Source organism: Engystomops pustulosus, chromosome 6, assembly GCF_040894005.1.
Source record: "Engystomops pustulosus chromosome 6, aEngPut4.maternal, whole genome shotgun sequence".
Taxonomy (NCBI): domain Eukaryota; kingdom Metazoa; phylum Chordata; class Amphibia; order Anura; family Leptodactylidae; genus Engystomops; species Engystomops pustulosus.
This window is the reverse complement of record NC_092416.1, coordinates 88,869,855-88,890,118: the sequence shown is the minus strand read 5'-3', so window position 1 is coordinate 88,890,118 and position 20,264 is coordinate 88,869,855. Positions and strand designations below refer to the sequence as shown.

At 42.6% G+C, this 20,264-nt stretch overlaps 1 long non-coding RNA gene across 2 annotated transcripts in view; it reads left to right on the top strand.

Moving 5' to 3' along the window:
* Positions 1–20,264, top strand: part of LOC140063969 (uncharacterized) — a 20,726-nt gene extending 462 nt beyond the window's left edge. The window contains exons 2-3 of one of the 2 annotated variants that reach the window (XR_011847670.1): positions 9,543–9,576; positions 20,054–20,264. This is a non-coding gene — a long non-coding RNA (uncharacterized lncRNA). Of the gene's footprint in view, positions 1–9,542; positions 9,577–18,702; positions 19,390–20,053 lie in introns of those variants that run through there. The other variant, XR_011847669.1, reaches the window with a different exon arrangement.

The following is a 20,264-nucleotide window of genomic DNA, read 5'->3' as shown; positions in this document are numbered from 1 at the left end:
TCTCAGGTGTCCCCACATAGTGTAATACCTTCTACTTACTGACATACTATATACTATCTCTCTCAGGTGTCCCCACATAGTGTAATACCTTCTACTTACTGACATACTATATAATATTTCTCTCAGGTGTCCCCACATAGTATTATACCCTCTACTTACTGACACACTATATAATACCATTGTATCAACTTAAATATCATACTATATAAATCCATTGTATCAACTTAAGTGCTGACCCCTTATTTCAGTACCCGAGGACCACCCTTCCCCTTGGCGCTGATCCTTTGGTACTTAATCCTTCTGCATGAAGGGTGAAATCTGCAATGAAATTCAGAATAATTTACATTCAGCATTGGGAAAATCTATACTGTCTATCATATTATATACAATGCATAAGTGAGAGGTTTTTTTGTGAAAACCCTTTAATTAAAGGGGGCCTGTCACCAAGAAATTCGGCACTAGGAGCTGCTTACTAAGGTAGCGGAGCCTGTGTTTTCATGAGGGGGCGGTCCGAGGTGCTGCCTCTTCCCCGATCTGCCCCGCTTGCACCATAGGCCAGCGGTGACTGCCACGCGCCATGCGGCAGTCACCGCCCCTTAACCCGCCCACAATCCCGCCCCCTCATGAATACACCGGAGCGCTTTGAGAGCGGGCCGACGTTTACATTGTACTCTGCCGCCATGTGTTAGAGGTTTCCGATAACGCTATCATTCTAACACTGCTGCATTTGTTTTATCACTAGGTGCCAAATTTCTGGGTGACAGGTCCTCTTTAAGATGTTTAATAATGTAACAAAAATCGACAGTTGTTAAATTCTCTAATAGTAGTTATCAATTGTGACAGCTGCCCACTTCAAACCAACAGGAAACTAAGCAGATATGACCAGTCACATGATCTCTCAAGGTACCTTGATTTCTGTGCAATACCTGCACTATTATGATCCTCTTATCATGGGGCATAATTCCCTCACAAGCCTAACAGTATAAAAAGCAGTCTAATAAGAGATACCGAGACATCCTGCTGTTTCCGTCTAGCTATGAGCTAAACAAATGAGTCACAGTTGACAGTCCAGTATATTATGACAATCCTGTACATAAGGCACACACGTTGTAGGGAAAACCTTTCGATCAATTAAAAGTAATAAAACTTTCTTATTTGTGTGTCAGTTCCATACAGTTTGAAAGACTACAAAGTTCTGGTCTGTGCCGAATTTAGTGCAGTTGTTCAGGATCCAATCAAGTAGCTTGCAGCCTCTTAAAAACCTAATGTCCTCTGTAGATATGCCTGTGACTGGGTCATGTGAGCAGGGTTACATGTCCAGACGCCATTACACACATTACACTCCTAATAGGAAGGGTTTGTGGTTTACCATAACTTCCATACCTCATTGTGGGCAGGACTGTCTTGTTATTACCACCATATTTCAACCCTTTATCCTTTACTACCCCTATTTTACAGCCATTTTTGGGTGTTAAAATCCAGGTCCCCATCAATTTCAATAGAGTTCTGCCCGAAGTCTGTGTCCTGGACCAAATTTTGTTGTGAAATTTGGACAAGCCCGTCACACCAAAATTGTGACCCACCCGCCCATGTCTAATGAAACATTCCTTTTCTTACATAAACTTATGGATATCATGAAGAATGATCACCATGCCTACAACAATACGTACCCTGAACCCACCAACATCTTAGCTCTGAGCCCTTCCTAAACTCCCATTCTGAGTGACACAATAGTATGTCAAAAGTTGAGAAGCAGTTAACATATGAATACCCTATTAAATGCCATTTCAGTCCTTGGGGTTCTAGACAAGTTTTCTCCCAGTAGTGGGGGATAGTACTTGACCGATTTTCTATGCAGGAGTTTGGGTGAAGACAGGTTTCCTGTTAATAAACCTGCAGCCAGTAGTGTTTACAGCCTTGCTATCACAGATAATAAGTAAAGTAGTGATACACACAGTACTACTTCTCTGTCCAAGCAATCCTTTTATTACTAAGTCACGTAACAATGTCATGACTAATGCTGTTGTTGGTGTCGGTTTCAGGCACGGCAATGTTTATGAGGTAATATTTACATAATCATTATAATCAGTTAAATTTCCTGTCTGTAATAATTTCCTTATCACAGCTGGTAGTGGTGTGCCTTAACTCTTTTATCTCCAAGGATGTATCTCATACCTTTTCACAGGGTGACACCTCAGTAACTCCGATTCCAACTCCACAAAAATGGTGGTTAGTGTGACGGGCACAGGTGCACACAGATAATTGCCACTGACCGGCAGCCTTCCCTGATAAATTCCCAGCTCCTTCCTGTGCCACTGCCGGATCTTTGTGCTTCTATGCCTAAGAGAAAACTGTATTCCAAGCCCTCTGCAATTATCCTGATCTCCCCTTGTGACCTTGATTCCGTTCGTGACTCCCGTGCTGCCTGTCCTGACCTGCCGCTTTGTCCCAGACTCTGATCCTGTGCTTCCTGCCTCGACCTCCTGCCTGCCCTCGACCACGAGTTTGCCTTATGATTTTGTACTACGCCTTGGTCGCCACTGCAGGCAGTCGCGCCTGTGGAACTACCTTGTGGTCCAACCTGCTTGGGTACCACTTATACTGCGGTCCCAGGTTTCGGCTGACATCATCCAGTCCAGTGGGTCCACTACCTCTGGTTCCTGAGAGTCAGGAATATAACAGATATTTAAAAGAAATGTAATTATTTTAAATCTTTATAGTTTTGTATATGTTTGAGGAGTCAGAGTCGGTCCAGTTCACAACTTCATCTCCACTACCCTGGTGGCCAAGGACATATGAGATAGGTCCAGAATGCTAGAAGCCATATCTTTAGAATTGTGTTTCTAGGTGTCAGGGAACTAGAGTTATTCACATTTAAAGTGACAGTTTCTGTCCTGCTAGACTTACCATTAGATTTCATTCTGCATTTACGAAGAATAGCCACAGGATTTATTTGGAAAGAGTCATCTTCTCGCCTAAAACTTAGCATATTGACTAGACACAATGAGGCTGGGGGTGCAGGGCTTCCACACTTCACTCACTTACTGTAGGTCGAGTATATGTAAACTAATTTTTCTCGCAAAGAAAGAACAAACTCTGGGTAGAAGTTGAATGTAAACTTCCTTTCCCAAGGCAGTTACCAAGAATGTACTGACCACCCACTTGGACTGATTGGCTATTGTGGTCGGTTTGCAGTTAGTTCTAAAATAGCTACCATTCATGGGCCACTTTCTCCCATCTTGGGTTATCCAGGGCTTCCCTTGATCCTAAACAATTGGCCCCTCTTATATGCTCATGGCAGAGTAGGGTTAGAGATCTAGTTACAGAATTTGGGGTTTGTCCTCTTACCGATGTGTTCCGGGAGGGAGGAAGTTACCCAGGGGCCTGGCTGCATTACTTGCAACTGTAGGGCTTCCTGACCCCGATGGAGCATTTCCGTTCTGAGCTTACCTCATTTGAGAACAGCTGTCAGCCCCTTTTCATTGTGTCTCATTGTGATGAGGTTCTGTCTTTATCCTATATGTCTAAATGGGGAAGTGGGATTGGGAAGAAGTTCTCCAAAGAATCTTAGAATAAATCTCTTTTGACCCATAAACTGTCAGGATCTGGTAGGATACAGGAAACTAATTATAAGATCCCTACTCACTGGTATAGGACTCCTGTACGACTTCACCGCATGTTCCCTTCCTCACTGGAGTGCTGGAGATGCCCCTTAACTTAAAGCTCCATGTTAAATGTCTAGTAGAAATGTAGGGGAGTATCCTCTTTCTGGTCTGGTCTTTCTATAGGTGACTTACAGTACTATTTGCAGAGCCACTGGAGACCTCTCACCAGCTGTTGCACTGCTATCTATGCCTCCAGGCTGCCTTCACAACATTAAGAAACACTAAGGATCCTCAGACTAAGGAAGTCCACGACCTCCTCCACTAGATTAATGTCGGCAGAGGAGGTGGACCGGATTCGCTGAATGGAGGAGCTCGTAGCCCTATACAGTAACCTACTAGATGCTACTACCTGGTATAAATGGATACAGTTTAGGAGTTCCTCTCAATTCCCTAATAATATAACAATAATTCCCTGACCACTGATTTATTTTTTTTTTTTTTACTTTTGTGCACATACTTACAGATTCATGAGGCACTATTCCCCCTGCCCCTCAATCTGTTTTATTGTTTATTATTCTCCTGTTTCTTCTTTTCATTCAATCTTGAAGATGCTAGAGCAAACTCTACCTCATGACCTATGTTTTACAGACTGCCCACTCTGTGGGTCTTTTGATTTATATGTTATTATTTTTATATCCCTATTTGTGCATAAAACCACCACTTTGATCTGAGTTTTATGTAAAAATGTTTGTTTTCATGTATTTGGTTTACTAATTTGTGTTTGTCACAATGATCCAAAATGGTTGTACAAGCTGTCAGATGTTAAAGAGGACCTGTCACCCCCCAAAAATACCCCCACCAAATATGTTCCCCCTAAACCTCTCCCCAGCCCCTTTATATTTATTCCATTTTTATTTAAATTTTTGTGTGCATACTTTGGGGCAGATTTTTCAAGCTGTCTGAAAGTCAGAATATTTCTAGTTGCCCATGGCAACCAATCACAGCTCAGCTTTCATTTTACCAGTGCTCACGAAAATTTTTTTAAAGGGGGGCTTTGATTGGTTGCCATGGGCAACTAGAAATATTCTGACTTTCAGACAGCTTGATAAATTTGCCCCTTTGTTTTATTCGATTCAAACTATTACCAAATAAGAGGTTGGATCCTCGTACAGATCTCCTGGCAGTTGGGCATATTCATGAGGGGGCCGGCCAACACACTGCCTCCACGCCCCTGTTGGGGACCTGTAAGAATAGCCGCATCACAGAGAGCCGTCAGCGATTGTGCAGTGTATGTGCTGCTGCCGGCTATTCTTACAGGTCCCCGACTGAAAGGGGTGTGGAGTGGGTGTGTCAGCGGGCCCCCTCATGAATACGCCTGACTGCCAGGGGACCTGTATGAGGATCCGACCTCTTATTTGGTAATAGTTTGAATCGATTAAAACAAAGGGGCAAATTTATCAAGCTGTCTGAAAGTCAGAATATTTCTAGTTGCCCATGGCAACCAATCAAAGCCCCCCTTTAAAATATTCATGAGCACTGGTAAAATGAAAGCTGAGCTGTGATTGGTTGCCATGGGCAACTAGAAATATTCTGACTTTCAGACAGCTTGAAAAATCTGCCCCAAAGTATTAATAAAAATTTATTAAATATAAAGGGGCTGGGGAGAGGATTAGGGGGAACATATTTGGTGGGGGTATTTTTCGGGGGTGACAGGTCCTCTTTAAGACAAGACAAATTCAAACTCCCGGTTGTCTGCTTTCCAGAAACATAGGTTTTGGGGGTGCATGGACATTTTAATCTTTTTAACCCCTTAACAACCTGGCCCTTTTTTATTTTTCCACGTAAAGAGCCGTGTGAGGGCTTGTTTTCTGCGCAACAAATTGCGCTTCATAGTGACGGTATTTAATGTTCCATGCCGTGTACAGGGAAGTGGGAAAAAAATTCCAAATGCAGTGAAATTGGAGAAAAATTTGCACCACAATTGCGCCATTTTCTTGTGGGTGCTACCATTTAAGGACTTGTACGGCCTTTTGATCACTTTTTATAATTGTTTTTACATTTTGCAATTTTTGACTTTGGGCACAATTTTTTTTACAGGGTTAAACACCTGGATTAGGTGTTGTTATATTATGACAGATCAGATATTTTGGAACACAGCAATACCTAACATGTTAATGATTTTTTCAGTATATTTATATCAGTTCTAGGGAAAGGGTAGTCATTTGAATTTGTAGTTTTTTTTTTACTTTTTCACTATTTTCAGACCCCCTATGGCAGTGAATGTGAACCTTTTAGAGTCCAAGTGTCCAAACTACACCCAAAAACCCACTTCATTATCACAAAGTGCCGACAAGGCAATTTAATCAGCAACTTATTGCTCACTCGTCTGCCACAGTTTTTAATTGCATTGGCGTCCTGAGGATACCAATACGGTAGAAAGTAGGAGAAATTCAGATTATCATTGTAGCTTCCCTCAAAGGCCCCACGAACAGGAAGAATTGCAGGGCAGGAGCTCCAATGATGATCCAGCCCTGTCCACACCACCTTGATCCTTCTGAAGTCCCAGAAAGTGTTGCTTTATAAAGCACTGAATGTGGCACATCCTGGGCTACCCAGAGCTACAGGAGGAGTCACTCAACTTGTCTTCCAAGCCCTGTGTTGGGGGAAAAGGCCTGGATGCCCACATAGATAGCTTTGAGTGATACCTCTGGCACCAGTGCCATAGGTTCGTCACCACTGCCCTAGGGTATTTTAACCCTAGGTTGTCTGATCATAGCTTATACTGCCATACTGCAGTATGGCCATATATGGGAATTTTTGACATTATCTATTGCAATGTGAAAATCGCACATTATAATTGAAGGGGTAGAACGGGACACGGTAACAGATCGCCGCTCCCTGATGACATCACAGGGAGCAACGATCAAAGCCAACAACCGCAATCGGTGTTATGCAGCCACGAGCCCTCTCCGAACACCTGAAGCTGAGGTGTGACATAGGAAATGGTAAAAGAGGTTGTACCCTGTACAACTTTTGGTTTGTATTAGGCTGCAGTCGGTGTACGCTGTCGACAGGAAGCGGGAGGGGCCATGGTGGACCACAAGTAAGCATAAAGATAAGTATAAGATCATGTTATTCCAGCACCACTTGAGCCCCATATAAAGTAAGACAAGAGAAGGAAGGGTTGTCTGGAAATGGTTTCTAAGAAAAAAAAAAAGATTGGGCAATTTATTTTTGTAATAATTAAAGAAGAGTGTCTTTATATGGTTATTCTGTTCCTGCCATGTGACCTCTGCTGTTCTTTTTACTCCCGCTGATAACATATCTTCAGTCCTATTGCCTGGATTCTTTCTGACAGTATATAAGTGGTGGAAAGATTCCTGCTATTGTTCTGGCCAGCCAATAAAAATCCATGAGAGTCTTTTTTACACCAACATTTGACATTTATGGAGGTCACTGAATCTTATATCTTATATATAGTTATATATAGGTATGAGATTTCTTGTATGAGATTTTTGATGATGGCCATAGGGGTTGTTCCCTGACTATAAATGATCCATGCTTTATATACAGAGCTTATGCTGTCTCCTAAGGTTTTAAATTTTTGTGTCAGTATTCACAGTTTTTCTGTACATATATGCGAAACCCAGTTTAAAGGACACCTGTCATCAGGTCTCTGTCACTTGTCCTGTCACCTCTACCTGTTGGAGCAGCTCACAAGGATCCCATCCCAGCCTTTATCTAGTCAATTCATACATTAATCATTGTAAAATCATCTATTTTTTATCATGTAAATGAGGCTGTCACATGGTCAGAGGCAGTGATGTCACCCCTGTTACCCCTCCCCTCTCCTCCCCCTGCTCATGTCTGTGTGTAATCTATAGTAAAGCATTGCTAGTGTGTGTGTATGTCATCTGCTGACATGCTGCATCCTCCTAATATACAGGTGAGAGACACAGACATCAGCTACACATGAATCTGACATGTTCTGCTGTAACATGGCTGCCTGGAGCTGTTGTATCTCTCCTAAACACACACACATGCACACACAGGCTGCAGGGGGCGTGGCCACCAGCACCAGGAAGCACATCATTATACAGCCTCACATCATTATACAGGCTGTCAGTCATGCACTGGGGGTGTGGCTGTGCCTCCCACTCATGAATAGAGTGGACAGCTTGAATATGCTAATGCTTCATTGGACATTTCACAGGTCATTTGCATACAGCTTTAGGACCTCATTGCTTAGGTTTACAGGCATGAAGAGGGACAATGAAGGGATAGAGGCAATGCTCTCTAATGGCAGTTTATGAAAATATATTTAGATTAGGGGGGTTATTTTGCATGACGGGTTCTCTTTAAGCAGTCCTTTCACTGTAGTTCTGTACCAAATGTTGTAGCGAATGGAAATATGATATACTGTAAGATCTTTACAGCGCAAGCATGCCATGCAGAAGATTAGAGATTTAGATATGAAGCAAATTATTTTATTGCAGTCACTATAGCCAGAGCAGCTTATGGCTGTTATCAAAACTTGTCAAACAGGTTCTCATTCACAGATATAACACAGTTTATTGCAAATAAAATCTGGTTACTACTGCTCATTAATTTGTCAACTTGTTGCCAGTAGCATAACCTAAGGCTATAATAAAGAAACAAGATTGAAACCCTTAGGGCCGCCATCTGGGCATTACTGTTGGGATTCCCATCAGGGGCCTAGTCACAGCACTAAGGAAAAGAGGTGCTGTAAAATGTATTCAGATTGTGAGATTTCATACATACAGGGCATACAGCATGGTGAGTTTTGTTGTGTCAGTGGTATAAATTATTTAGTAGCATAGTGTGGGAAAGTTGTTATCCAGGGAATGCTATACTGTAAGTGAATGTGGCACTAGTGTTAGTGTTATTGGATGTACATATATTGGATACAGAATAACATATAATATTTTATGAATAGTATCCTGGAGTCAGTCATATATAGATGCATGGATAAGTTAGGTTCTCCACTGTAGTGCAAGGTATGGGAGTTATCCGGTGCTGGGTAGAGTGCGGCCCGCACTATTCCTGTGTCTTGCTCTGGCGTTTGCAGACCCATGTGGGTTTAAATAGTAAAGGAATCGCCTACTGGGAGGAGTATGTGTGTCATATGCGTTCCATATCACCGCTAATCGGAGGCACGTCACCAGAAGTGATGTTTAAAGCTGGCAAAGTGATTCCTCTAAAGCTGGCAAAGTGTGTGTCAAATTGAAAGAAATTCAGACAAGGGGTAACCCCAACACATTATACATCAAAACCTTTCCACCAGCAATAACCGGCCCTAACAGTAAGGGAGAAGGCTGCTGAATGCACCAATGTACTTAAAGGGGAAGTCATTTACTAAGGGCCCGATTCGCGTTTTCCCGATGTGTTACCCGAATATTTCCGATTTGCGCCCATTTTCTCTGTATTGCCCCGGGTTTTTGGCTCACGCGATCGGATTGTGGCGCATCGTGCCGGCATGCACGCAAAATTGGGGGGCGTGGCCGAACGATAACCCGGCGGATTCATAAAAACCACCGCATTTAAAAAAAAAAAAAAAGTGTCGTGGGACTCGCGCTTACCTTCACCAGGTATAGGATGGTGCATTCCGGTGGACCTCGGGGAACTTCAGTGCAGCAGCGACATCTGGTGGACGTCGGAGGAACTGCCTTAGTGAATCGCCGGAAGACCCGAATCCACCGCACAGAAGGAGCCGCTGGATCGCGAATGGGCCGGGTAAGTAAATCTGAACCACAGAGTTTCATTTGAACCCTTTACCATCCCTTGAAACTGACAACAATCGGGACTAAATTCTACCTTGCTGTGTTACTTTTATTTTATTAAGATATGTCAAGGATTACCAAGTGACTGTGTTATTAAGTGGAAAGTTCTAATTACATTCTGTTATTTCCTCCACAGATTCGCTAATTTCCCCACCAGGTTGGCCTCAACGGTAAGATAAAATTGGACACATAGTTCTAGTCTGCCACTTATCGCATTCTCACCATCATTAAGCCACATTAGAGACATTTATTCTCCCTTACTTAGAGTTGCTAATACATGAGGCTGAGAAGAGGCATGGGGCGAGTAGATAAGAGGGGCTGACCGAGCAGGACACGCCCCCTTTGGAATATAACATAAAGTTGATTTATGGGGATGTAGGGGAAATAATTTTTAGTTAAAAGAAGGGTGTCAGGTTCCAATAGGGAACTGTCATAAACTGCATTTGTGAAACAGTGGCAGGCTCCCTTTAAAAAGAAAAACCCTCCATAATAGAGGACTCAAACATTAGCAAGGGCCACAAAGTACTCAGTAAAGGTAATATATTTATCAGGTGCTGCCACAGTATCCATATCATCAGTAGTATTAGACCAACTGTTGCATATGGCCAGTCTCTAGTGTGAGCTACCTTAGTTTTTGACAACTACAGAATACCCCAGGGATGTCACATGATTAATGTCACTGGGGTTGGGTTTTTTATTACGTATGCCACCTGCAAAAGAGTAAGGAAAAAATTAGCCATGAAAAACTGATTGTTAAGGTTTCAAATGAATCTGTTTGTTACTGACAAGTTGCATCTGTCAGCAGTTCTTTTTATGTCAATTTGTCATACTCAATTGTATCCAAGCAACAACCTACTTTTCATGGCACTTGGAGGCCAACTGAGTGCTGTTTTTTTTTCACTGACCCATTGACTTCTATTGTACAAATAGTCAGTGAAAACGGCTCTACCATCCTCTACTTTTTTTTTTTTTTTTTAAAGTAAAGAATGATATATAGGACAACACTGTTGATTAAAATAATTTCATATGCATAAAACAGGTAAACATTCACCTGAAACAGTTATGCTGAGCGCATAATTACTGTGATCACAGAAGTAAGGCAATGTGGTATAGCAGCTACTGGCTCACTCCCTCCGGGCTCCCAAAAAGTAACAGCTTGATACAAAAACGGTTTCAATCAGAAACCTTTATTTAGACTGGAGAAGTATCTTGTCTTAATACTTCCAGGAATTAAGCATTTAGTTAGGGTATCGCTCCAAACGCTTAATTCTGAGACTGTACTGACCTCTTCCTCTGGCAGAATACTTGCAATACATTGTACAGGTAATGGGTTAAACAAGAAAAAGCGCTGCCAAATTCCTGCATCGCATACGGGCAGGAGTAGATTACTACACACTGTTGCAGAACATATTTCTATGTTTGTAAACAAATTCCAAAGTTCTAAGAAACAAGTTCATAATAAACCATCATAAAATGGTACGTTTTATCAATAGATGCACAGATGGGTACTGATGGTACTGCATAGTACTCTGTGAGTGGCCCATATTGGTAGACGGGGTACGGAAGCCATTAACTCCTTAAGGACGCAGCCATTTTGTAGCGGACTGAGCCCATTTTTTGGATTCTGACTTGCGTCTCTTTATATGGTTATAACTTTTGAACTCTGTTTTTTCCCCACATGTTGTACTTCATTTTAGTGGTACATTTTGGCTGATAAGTTTTGCGTTTAGTTTATACGGTTAAAAAAAAAGACACTTGTCCATCAAGTTCAACCAAGGAAGGGAAGGGATTGGATGAGGAAGGGATTTAGGGGAAACAATCCTATATAGCATAACCATCAATGTTATTTAGGTGTAAAAAGGCATCTAGACCCTTCTTGAAAAAAAAGAAAAAAATGAAAAATTTGCCATTTTCGTAATTTGAAATCACTGCATTTTCAGGCAGATAGATTTACCACCTAAATAACATTTCCCATATGTCTACTTAATAATAATAAAATAAAAATAATAAAAATAAAAATAATTTATTTTGACGTTACGCGGCTTACAAATCGAATAGCGATTTTCCGTATTTTCAGAATTTACCATTTTGGGGATAAATACTGTTTGAAATTAAATTTTACATATTTAGCATTAAAACCACCATATATAACCAACCCATTTTCAAATCTGCACCCCTCAAGCTATCAGGAAAAGCATTTACAAAGATTGTTAACCGCTTGAGATCTTCATAGTAATTGAATCAAAATGGCGGTGAAATTTAGAATGGTCAAATTTTGTCGGTTATACGTTCATTTAGCCCTAAAATTTACACATTTTCAAAAGATAAAAAGAGAAAACCCACCATAAAATTTGTTTTACAATTTCTCCCGAGTACAGAGACCCCCCACATGTGGACGTTACTTGTTTTACGGGGGCACAGCGAGGCGCAGAAGGGAAGGAGCTGCCAGGATTTTAGTTTTCTCGTTGCCCCCTTTGAAGGCTATAAAATTTTCGCTATTGGGGCCATGTGACGCCATTTTTTTTGCGGGATGAGATGCTTTTTCCAGTGTTACCATTTTGGAGTTGGTATCACCTATTGTTGAAAATTTAGGAACTTTCTGTTGAGGTCAGGAGTAGAAACGCATCAATTCTGTACTGGATTTTTAACTTTTTTTTTGTGTTCACTGTATAGCCCAATAATCATGTTATCTTTATTCCATTGGTTGATACAATTACTGGGATACCAGACATGAATATTTTTTCTTATGTTTTACTAAATTTGCCAAATAAAACCCTAATGTGGAGAAAATCTGTCATTTTTGCATTGCCGTCTTCCAAGTGGCATAACATTTTTACTTTTTTGGCTACAGAGCTGTTTGATGGCTTGTTTTTTTTTGCAGGACATGTTGTACTTTGCAACAGCATCATTTTGGAGTACATATGTTTTCTTGATCACTTTTTATTGCATTTTTTGTGGGATTAAATTAGGTAAAAATCATAATTTTTGGCGGGTTTTTAAAAGTTTTTTTTATACGGCGTTCATCGTATGGGTTCAATAATTATTTCATTTTATTGTACATGTTGTTACAGATGCGGTGATACTATTTATGTGGGGTTTGTGTTATTATTTAGACTTTTTTTTAGCGTTATATGTCTCTTTAGATGTTATGGGGCTTATGGACATTTTTATTGATTTATTACTTTATTTTTTATTGAAAAAGATTTTTTTTTTAACTTTTTTACTACTTCCACCATGTGACATGATCAAGCAATCATCTGATTGTTTGTTGATGATAATATCCTGCAATACTGATGTATTGCAGGGTATTAGCAGTGTCAGCTTGTGCACATGCATAGGCTGACACTGTGCCTTTAAGTTGATGTCATAGACGCCATCTTTCAGGCAGTGCCAGGGCTGATCGGACCCCAGGGCTGCCATAGCAATGATCGGCGCCCCCGAAAAAACGGCTCGGGGGTGCCGATCATGGGGGGAAAGACCCCCCCAAAGGCAAGTTAAATGCTGCGGTCGCACTGAAGATTTTGAAGAATATTGCAGCAGATCTCCAAGCCATTCTTCATAAGGACAACAAGCTAACGGACATATTCCTGGACCTACCCCTCCTTGCCTACAAACAGCCACCAAATATGAGGAATCTCCTGGTAAGAAGTGCCCTCTTACCTCCAACACAGATGGGCACTTTTCCCTGCAACAACAAAAGATCCAAGACTTGTGCCCATGTTCTATCATCAAGCACAGTCCACATCCCCAACACAAAAACGGGAGTATAACATTCCGGGCACATTCTCCTGTAGATCCTTCAATGTACATGATACTGTGCACAAAAATAATATATACATTGGGGAGACTCAACAAAAACTTCAGAGCAGGATGAACTCTCACAGACACACCATAAGTGAGGGGATGGACACACCTGTGGGAAAACACTTTTCTGGACCAGGCCACAGCGAGAAGGATTTAAAGGTCCTAATACTGAAAGGTGACTTTAAGGACAAAAGCGGCAACATTGTGGTAATGCAGACGGAGGATTACCAAGAGATGTGCGATGCCCTACTTAGAGACAAGAAGAGTTATGCCATCCTTTCAGCAGACCCAACAGAACGTTACCTCAAGGAACTAAGGGACATCTTGAACCTAGCACTTGATAAGAAACTTATCTCCAAAGATGAGTTTTCATTTCTCCTTCCCAAAAAACCCAGGATCGCAACATTCTATGGGTTACCCAAAATCCATAAGGGCACATCTCCCCTTAAGGGCCGACCCATAGTTTCAGGGGTCCAATCCTTGTGTGATAACCTAGGGGTTTATATTGACAAAATTTTGGCCCCGTTTGTCACTGCACTCCCCTCCTATACCCGCGATACCACTGACCTTCTAAGGAGAATTGATGGCCTTAACCCCTTAAGGACGGAGGGTTTTCCGGCTCATTTCTCGCTCTCCAACTTCAAAAATCCATAACTTTTCCATTTTTCCGTGTACAGACCTGTGTGAGGGCTTATTTTGTGCGTAACAAATTTTACTTTCCCGTAATGTTATTTATTTTAACATGCCGTGTACTGCGCAGCTGAAAAAAAATTCCAAATGTGGAAAAATTGAAAAAAAAACGCACGTGCGTCACATTCTTGTGGGCTCAGTTTTTACGACTTTCACTCTTCGCTCCAAATAATATGCCTACTTTATTCTTTGGTTCGGTGCGATCGCGGTGATACCAAATTTATATAGGTTTTATTGTGTTTTAATACATTTTCAAAAATTAAACGAATGTGTACAAAAAAGAAAAAAAATTTTTTGCCATCTTCTGACGCTAATAACTTTTTCATACTTTGGCGCACAGAGATGTGTGAGGGGTCATTTTTTGCGAAATGAGGCGACGTTTTCATTGCTACCATTTTGAGGTCTATGCGACATTTTGATCATTTTTTATTTCATTTTTTATGTTATGTAAAAAGGTGTAAAAGTCGCATTTCGGACATTTGGGCGCCATTTCCCGCCTCGGAGGTCACCGCCGCCTGTAACCGTTTTTATATTTTGATAGATCAGGCATTTTGGGACGCGGTGATACCTAATATGTTTGTGATTTTTACTGTTTATTATGTTTTATATCCGTTCTAGGGAAAGGGGGGTGATTTGAACTTTTAATATTTTATTAATTTATTTTATTTTTTAAACTTTTTTTTAAATTTTTTTTTTCACTATCTTTTAGACCATCTAGGGTACATTAACCCTAGATGGTCAGATCACTGCTACCATATACTGCAATACTTCTGTATTGCAATATATGGCATTTTTGCAGCACATTCATTACAATGAGCCACTGGCTCATTGTAACGAATCTGCAGCTGCCAGATAGCCTCGTGTCAAAAGAAGACACGAGGCTACCATGGCAACCGATCGCCGCCCCCCGATGACGTTCGGGGGCGTGGCGATCGAAAAAAAGATGGCGGCGCCCACGCGCCGCCGTCTTTTAAACGTCGCCGGCGACTTTGCCGGCGGCGTTGAAGGGGTTAATAGCCGCGATCGGTGCAAGCACCGACCGCGGTTATTAGCGGTGGGGGTTTTGTGCAATATGCAAAAACCCCCACCTCTGTATGAAGAGGACTCAGCCCGTGAGCCCTCTTCATACATCCCTTATACCTCTGCGCCGTAGAGCTACGGCGCAGAGCGTTAAGGGGTTAATATTTCTCCTCACTGTCTTCTCACCAGTATTGATGTAGAAGCATTGTAAACCTCAATTCCGCACGAACTTGGCCTCAAGGCCGTCAAATTCTTTTTGGACGGCAGGGGGACACAGTTCCAGATGCATAATGAGTTTGTTTTACAATTACTTGAGTTCTCGTTGACGCATAATTTCTTCATCTTTAATAGTCGTTTGTTCCACCAGCTCAGGGGCACAGCTATGGGGAGCGATTGCGCACCCAGCTATGCCAACTTGTTCCTGGGCTGGTGGGAACACACATGCGTCTTTAACGACGACGCTCAGGCACACGGCATTGGGTTCGCTAGCCTTTGGGCTAGGTACATTGATGACGTCTTTATCATCTGGGAAGGGAGTAGGGAGGCATTCGTAGAATTGGTACAGGACCTTAATCACAATAATATAGGCCTGCGCTTTACATATGAAATTCACCCCTCCTGTCTCCCCTTTCTTGACGTCCAAATTATGAAATCAGCATCAGGCGACCTACAGACCACAATCTTCCGTAAGCCCACTGCCACAAACTCCCTTTTGCGCTGGGAATCTCATCATCCCCCAGCTCTTAAAAGGGGTATCCCATTCGGGCAATACCTGAGGATCCGTAGGAACTGCTCAACTCCACACGAATTTCAACACCAAGCCAATGACTTAAGGACCCGCTTCCGCAACCGCGGATATCCTGACTACATTCTGCGCCAAGCCTATCAACGGGCACTCACCACAAACCGTGCCAGTCTCCTGGTCCCCAAGGTCAAACCCCAGGAGGACTCCATTATCCGTCTGATAGGCACCTATGATAGCGCCTCGAATCACGTCAGGGAGGTGCTATCAAAACATTGGCACATCCTCAGGATGGACCCTGATCTTACCTCCCACTTACCCGATACCCCGAGTATCACATTTAGACGCGGTCGGAATATCAGGCACAGGTTAGTCCACAGCCACTACACTCGGCCAGCTGCCCCTACATCTTGGCTTAGCAGGGAGATCAAAGGATGTTTTCGGTGCAGTGGCTGCATAGCCTGCAACGTAATTCAAAGTGCACGTAGCTTTACCAGCAACGTGACAGGTGTTTCCTACAACATCCGTAGGTTCATCAACTGCCACTCTAGAGGTGTCATCTACCGGGCAACATGCATATGCGGGAAGGAATATATCGGTAAAACCTTCAGGGAATTCCGTCGTCGAATAGGCGACCACCTGGGGGACATCAGACACGGGAGAGATAAACCCCTTTCGAGACACATGATGGAAGTACACCACGGTGACACCAAGGGACTCACCTTCATTGGAATTGACCTAGTGGACCCTCCACCTAGAGGCGTGGACTGGGATCGTATCCTTCTGCAGAAGGAGACCCAATGGATTTACCGCCTTAAAACTATGTCCCCCTCGGGCTTAAACGAGCAACTCAGCTTTGCCTGCTTTATTTGATCCACCTTGGTCCACATCAATAATTGTACCCATCCCATTACGATCTCCAAAAAAGATCTACCCATACTAGCACTATCTCCCAATGGGTTACACATGCTGACTTATGGTTGTGCCAGTCTCACTCTATGTGACTATTATTCTTTGATTCTAAATATGTTCTCAATTGTATCTTTTTAAATCCTGTTTTACAAGATACCTGTACACTAAGTCCTCTCTGCAGCCAATTTCTGGCCTTATAAGGGTCACCTACCTGTGCCCCTTACTGCCCGCCTATATTCCTGGATTCCTATCTCGGGGAGATGATGCGCATGAATTGACGCATCCTGGGGTGGCGGTGCCCACAATTGGGCGCACGCCGTGACGTACTGCGCCAGTTTCGTCGCGGTTTTCCCCTGCGCCCGTACTGCGCATGTCCGCTCTGGGCGCCATCTTTCTGTAGCCCAAACTAGGCACACAGATCCCGCCCCTTAGGGGCGTGGTTATGACGCTTCCCCTCAATAAAAGGCCGGGCCTCTCACTCACCAGTGCTCCATTATGCCTCATGTGTCCCACTGACATCTTGGGCACCACGCCGGACACTAAGCGCAGCATCTGGCGTTTCTAAGTCCAGGCACCTATGGTCCATGCCAACCATTCTTTGGAACGGACCCTCTTGATCCGGCCACTGCCCTAATTTATCTCAAGGTAAGATTGATCTCACTACAGACTTCACTTGTCTGTTTGCAACCACCACTAGTTTTGTTTACATTGTTTACAATTGTTTACATTGTCTACTATTGTTTACAATTATGGATCATCTTTCCCTAAAAGTTCCTGATGCACTCTGTTCACAGATTATTTAACACCATTTTGCTGTCTTCAGCCGAGACATCTATATAGGCTTTTGAAGCAGGTTATTCTGGTAAGATAATACTTATATTTATATATGCTTTAGCATGCAGGTTTGTAGTCTCACTGTGGAAGGTTATTACAAGCTTCTCCTTTGTGACTCTCTCCACCAGGTCTCCTTTTGCCCCTGATGAGCCCAATTGAAGAGGCGAAACATGACATGTAGGGTTCTCAAGACCAGATGTGACCCTGCAGCTACACACTTTTTACCTGCCTATTGCCATTAATACCCACCATTTTCACAATAGAGGACACATCTATCTTTCCCCTCTAGATAGGTCGGGTACTCGTTGCATCACAAGAGACTCATTTCTGGACACCTCCTTCCCCCCTCCTCCCCCCTCCCCTGTATTAGGGTCAGAGGGCCGTTGGTAGGGATAGGCTCCAGACGGGGCGGCAGCCATCTAGGGCTGCGGCTCCGTGGCGAGGTTCGAAGGGTCGGACAGGGACCACTCATCTTTAATACTAGGGTCTTATAGGGTACCCCGCACTCTACACCCTGGAGTGCCCCACCCCCACCCCTTCTTACCATTGTCTCATTCTCTCGGAGTTTCCGCACCACACATCTTCTTTAAGCATCGATACATTATCACAGACGGTATCTTTTCTGCATGACATTCGGCATCCCGCAATGGGATAACCTCTGCAGAACCACATATACCCAAAAAATTGTGAGTGCCACTCTGCATCATCGGTGCCTACACCCATTATACGGCATCATCCTCACGAACACTGGTAAGGATATTTTGCATTAAAAGCTAAGTTTTATATTGGTCCTCCACTTTCCTTGTACTCTTTGACTTTAAGGACAACAGAGAAAGGAAAACCTGGGAGTTCAAACTGATGATGACCTTCCAGTCACTGACACAAGGCCTCAATATTGCACCTGGGTTTATGGCTCATCCCCACAAGAGACTAACTCCAGACCCCTGCCATCCTTTAACCTAAACTTAAAAAAAAGTGTTAAGAAATAGTTCCTTGGGATGTTTGCAGGATGGTGGCTTTTCCTGCAGTAGCCGGAGAATTTTGGTACTAATCCACTGTGATATCCACATGTAAAACACCAACCTGGCTATGCAGATCAAAAAGTCACTGAGCGGCAGTATCTACATTTAAGTATCTGAGCGGTATTCTAGCATATTCCTGAGACAACATTATTATAACCCTTTGTAATATTGCAAAGCAGAGAAGAACATAGCAATAATAGAAATGTATTTGAGGTCATGCTCCATGTGTGGCTTAGGAAAATCATTTTCATATATTTGTCCCCTTAATACAGATCTCCCAGGAATGTTACGTGATGCAATCACAGAAACTGCGGTGTTGAGGTCAGCTGAATAATACAGAAAAATACATGTACTCATTCACATGGAATGGAGGGTTTTTCTGCTTTATACTGCTGCCCTACTTACCCTTAAGCAAATCTACGTCCTATGACACACACAAATGGCAATCTGATGACTAAGCAAATGAAAAACAAATGAGCACATATATTATTGTGCTGAAGATGGCTCCAAATGCAACTAATATGATTTTTGGACATTATTGTAAATATTACATCTGGAAATGAGGAAGGGGGACACATCGGATACTTTGAAGTTTGCAATTGACCTACGTAGTAGAAAAGGAGTCTTTAGAGCAGAAATGTAAGGTTGCGCCTAACATGCCGATTCATGCCCCTTCAGGGACCTATGATAATGCAGCCCATAAGGCTCCAAGGGGACACTCTACTGCCACTTTGAACACTCTACTATATCGTTGAAATACAAAAATGCCTGAAATGGGTTGGTTTTAGTATTGAAGGTCCCTGATAACCAGTCTTTCTGGATTCATCAGAGGGTCATTTCACACAATTTTTATTTGTGGCTGTATCAATGCATTTTTATAAGTAAAAGCGGAATGAGAAGCTGCCTCTGGTTTCAGCTCTACAAACTGCATGAAATGTAAGTGGCATTTCCCTTAAAGCATTTAGTTTGAAGCCACCCTATGTGTAGTAAAAATAAATTAGGCTAGTAGTTCCAGGAGCTCTGAACACAGTTCGACCTCTGCAATTTCCATCCACGTCATAACAGTCTGGATACCAACAGCTGCATGGCCATATAAACATAGCTAGCACTGAATTAGATCCATATGTAACTATATATACAGCCTCCACAGTCTAAGCTTGTCTTCCTGATTGACAGTTATACAAGGGAACGTAAAAAATGTACAGAAAAATGTATTAAACTTCCCCTCCCTACATATTTATAGTAAATCAGCTGCTCATCCCACTTTTTTCTTGATTACTAATTAACACCAGTAATGTGAGATAAATACTTTTCATTTTTAAGTCGCTCATTTACATAAAAGGTGTTTTTACTCCCTCTTTGCTTCCACTTCTCCAACACCCATTGTGGATGATGTTGGGCCTGGCAAAGGTGCTCAAAGCCTCACTATTCTTTGTAGGAGATTTCCAAACTCATACAGTTTGCTCGCTACACAGAGCAGCCTCACAGGACCTCCCCTCCCTCCAGAGTGAGCAGGAAGCAGCAACCACACCTCTCCAGTAGTTAGTCCACAGAGAATTTCTTGTGTACACAAACTACGGTCTCGGTAGGCAGTCACTGATCACTGTTCCCACATTTTATTAGGCTTCAGCATGCAGACATGTGGATGGACACCATCCACACCACAGAAACTACCATCTCGCATAGAAAATCAGCAGAGAAGTCAACTGCAAGGACAGGCTAAACTGGGGAGGATAGCAAAGAAACGGCTTGAAATCGCTAAAGAAAGTAACATGCAAAGTGTCCTACATCACAAGAGCTATTTATTTGTGGAAAAAAAGATTGCAGGAGTACT